The sequence below is a fragment of the Tenrec ecaudatus genome, chromosome 5, assembly GCF_050624435.1.
Source record: "Tenrec ecaudatus isolate mTenEca1 chromosome 5, mTenEca1.hap1, whole genome shotgun sequence".
Lineage (NCBI taxonomy): Eukaryota > Metazoa > Chordata > Mammalia > Afrosoricida > Tenrecidae > Tenrec > Tenrec ecaudatus.
In genome coordinates, this window is record NC_134534.1 from 60,486,161 (window position 1) to 60,490,116 (window position 3,956).

The 3,956-nt window shown below is 54.3% G+C and overlaps 1 pseudogene; it reads right to left on the reverse strand.

The window, feature by feature from the left end:
* Positions 1-999: 999 nt before the first annotated feature.
* Positions 1,000-3,199, reverse strand: LOC142449099 (thimet oligopeptidase pseudogene; annotated as a pseudogene).
* Positions 3,200-3,956: the final 757 nt, after the last annotated feature.

Below are 3,956 nucleotides of genomic sequence, written 5' to 3' on the forward strand. Positions count from 1 at the left end.
AGCCCTAGAATATCACTTGAACGTGCAGTTTGCTTTGCACGTCCACATTTCGCTTTTCATTTGATACAAATGAGCCTTCACTATCGACGGAAAAAACGTGCTCTGCCCTCTTTTCCTTCTCTTCTCAATTAATTTGGGTACATCTGCCCCACAAAACAATGACGTCAATCATTAGATGGAACACGAGTAAATATAAAGTAGAAAAAAATCATTGAAATCTTTTATCGCCCACAAAAAAATCCATGCATATGTACTTCTACAAATAGATATCTTCTAAAAGGAAAGTGTGCTAAAAAACTTAAAAATAATATCAGAACGACTCATTCACTCTCTGTCTCTCTAACTCACTCTCTCATTCACTCTCTCTAACTCACTCTCTCATTCACTCTCTCTAACTCACTCTCTCATTCACTCTCTCTAACTCACTCTCACTCTCTCACCCTCACTCATTCACTCTCTCTCTAACTCACTCACTCACTCACTCTCTCTCTAACTCACTCTCACTCACTGTCTCTCTAACTCACTCTCTCACTAACTCTCTCTCTAACTCACTCTCTCACTAACTCTCTCTCTAACTCTCTCACTCACTCTCTCTAACTCACTCTCTCACTCACTGTCTCTCTAACTCACGCTCACTCTCTCACTCACTCACTCACTCACTCACTCACTCTCTCAGCCTCACTCACTCACTCACTCACTCTCTCAGATATCTCATTCTCTCACTCACTCATTCACTCGCTCACTCACTCACTCACTCACTCACTCACTCACTCACTCACTCACTCACTCTCTTTTTTCCCCAGTAAACTGAAGGGTATAATAGAAACACCAGCGTGATTCCCTAGCAGCAAGTGAGGTGAGGCAGTCAGCAATAGAAAAGGTGGGGCTGGAGTCACCAGGGTCCTGTATCTTCTCCTACTTCACAAGAGGGTCCTGAGGGGAGGGCTCAGAGGGAGAGGTGGACACAGCCCAGTGGACGTCCTCAGAGCCGACTCCTCTTCACCCTAGTTGCGTGGGAGGAGGGTTTGGGAGCTCAGAAGTACCACTGTAAAGCATGTGCCCCTCCCAGTGCCCACTGGGCCGTCTGCTCAGGAAACTCAGAGCAGGGCTGGGCAGGGGCTGGGATGCTCGGGCCTGCTGTCCATACAGCTCAGAGTAGCCAGTCAGCAGGCCACTGGCGGGGGGGGGGGGGGGGGGGGTGTCGTCCACCTGCAGCCCCTTGCTGAGGAGGAAGGCGTCCTGCCTGGAGTCTCGGCCCAGGAAGCGCTTCAGCATGGCGCTGGCGTCCTGGGAGCCCCCAGGTCTCAGGATGGAGTTTCAGTAGTCCTTGCCCACCTTGCTGTTCAGGACACCCTCCTGCTTGAAGCGGGACCTCACTCTACAGGTAGCTGTAGTACTGGGCATCGTAGCCGCCTGCCAGGTGGCCAAAGGTTGCTGGCATGTTGGTTCCTTGTGTGGCCGGTTCCCCCAGGATCTCCTGGGAGAGCCGTCCATATTCCTCGGCCGAGTCGGCACCCGGTTGTGTGTGCAGTGCCTGGTCCACCTTGGTCAAGAGGATCTGGCGTAGGTTGAAGAGACCTGTGTTGGCCTGGCGGGAGGCGATGAGGCGATCAAGCAGTGTGGGGGGCAGCGCGCAGTGCTGGGACGTGCGCAGCAGGGGCTCGCGCTCCCACACCCAGTTCTCCAGCATCTGGAGGGCGCCTCCACGAAGTCCCGCTCGATGTGCGTGCCGCTGAACATGGCGAACTCTGCCTGGGACGTGCATGACGTGCCCGAACTCGTGGAAGTAGGTCTCCTCCTCATCGTGCTGCAGCAGCGAAGGGGCATTGGGCGTGGGCTTGGTAAAGTTGGCCACCGTGGCAGCGATGGCGATCTGTCCGCTCCCGTCCGGTAGCGCAGGCAGCCTAGCTGCAGGCCAAAGCAGGCCACGTGCCAATGTGTCCCTTCCCGAGGGTCCAGGTCCAGGTAGAACTTGCCGACAACCTGGCCCAAGGAGGTGTCGCACACGGTGCAGAGCTCCACATCCTCGTGCCAGGCGGCAGCGCTCTCCTCGCGCTGGAAGGCAGGCCCAGCAGCTCCTGGTAGATGCCCAGCAGCCCCTGGGTGACCACCTGCCTGGGGAAGTACTCCTTCAGCAGGTTCTGGTCCACGCTGTAGCGCGTCTCCTCCAACTGGTTCATGTAGTAGCGCATGTCCCAGGCGTTGATGCGCCCATCGAACGGCAGCCCGCACTGCTCGCACTCAGCCTTCTTCAAGTCCAGGATCACGGAGCGCTCCTGCTCCCCCAGGGGCTTCAGCTTCTGGGCCAGCTCGTCTAGGAAGGTGGCCACCACCTGGCTGGTCTCAGGCATGTTCATCTCCAGGACGTAGTCGGCATGTGTGCTGAACCCCAGCAGGCTGGATTTCTGTGCCCGCAGGCCCACCAACTCCTTGAGGATGGCGCAGTTCTCCTCCTTGCAGCGGCAGTTGAAGGTGACCTCCACCTTCCTCCTGGTCTCAGGCACGTGGTACTTCTTCAGCAGCGGGAAGTAGTGTGGGTACTTGAGGGTGGCCTTCAGTTTGTTGTCGGCGGTCTTCTCCAGGGAGTTCAGGAAGTCGTCTGGGAGGCCGCCCGCTCCTCCCGTGTGAAGGGCAGGAACGTGGCATCCTCCTTGAGGTTCTGGTTGAAGTCGATGCTCAGCAGGCTGAGCTTCTTCTTGATGCCCTTGATTTCTTCTTGGGTCTCCTCAGGGAGGTGCAGCCCGTTCCTCCAGCCCAACTTGATCAGCCGCTCCAGATAGCGCATGGCCTCAGGCCGCAGCCTGTCCTTCACCACCTTCTCCTGCAGTCACACAATCCTCTGGTACGTGTCCTGCCGCATGCTCATCCCCACGTCAAACTCCGACAGCTTCTTGTTGGCCTCGGTGCTGGCGGCCCGGACGTCCTTGGACGGGGAGATGTGCTGGGGGAAATCAAGGACATTCCTCTGAACCCTGTAGGTCACCTCCACGTCGGCCAGGGCTTTGAGTGTGTTCTTGTAGGAGACGTCCTGGAAGTCCTGGGCGCCCACCTTGTCGTATACCTGCTTGGTCTTCTCCATGAGCTCTCGGGTCAGCTTCTGGATCTGCTCAACACTCAGGTCCCAGCGCAAGTGGTTTTCCATGGAGCACGGGGACGCCACGTCAGAGACGTCACCAGCACAGTCTGCAGGGGGCGTCATGGCGGGCGGGTATATTCCAGACGCCCCCTCGCTGCACTTCTTTCTTACTCACTCACTCTCTCTGTAACTCACTCTCACTCTATCACTCTCTTACTAACTCACTCACTCTCTCAATAAAAAACCCCACAAAAACAAACAAATGATAAGGACAAAATCATAATAGGACAGCAAATAGCGTCAGATAGTTGCCATATGTGTGCAGACTCGACTTATGGATGTATAAAATGCATTGCCACAGAGCTGACTCCAGCTCATAGAGAACTTCCATAAGTTTCCTGTGGCTGTACCCTCTAGGTAAGCACATAGGTCCACCCTCATCCTGTGGAGTAACTGGTAGGGTTGAGCCTCCAATTTTAAGGTAACTAATTCAAGGCTGGAGGTCTGATGGCAAAGTAGTTAACAGCACCAGCCATTCCTTGGAGGGGAAAAGAGTCTTCCTACTTCTGTAAGAGTTACAGTTCCTGCCCTACAGGGTTGCTCTGAGTCAGAAGTAACTCATTAGCAATGAGGGAATCCAAGGTTCACCCACAATGCCACTAAGGCTCCATTGCTTGTGTATCAAGCTACAGAAGTCAAGGCCACTTAGGAACCTCCTGAAACACAGTAGGAAAATGCTGAGAGCATGTATTACTAGCACAACTCTCCTGAAGACTCCAAGGATCTGGAGACACTTGAGGGGCAGCACAGAAGCTAGCCTTAAAGGGCTTGGTTAACTATCACACAGGTGTATGAGTAAAAATATAATAATATCAAAACA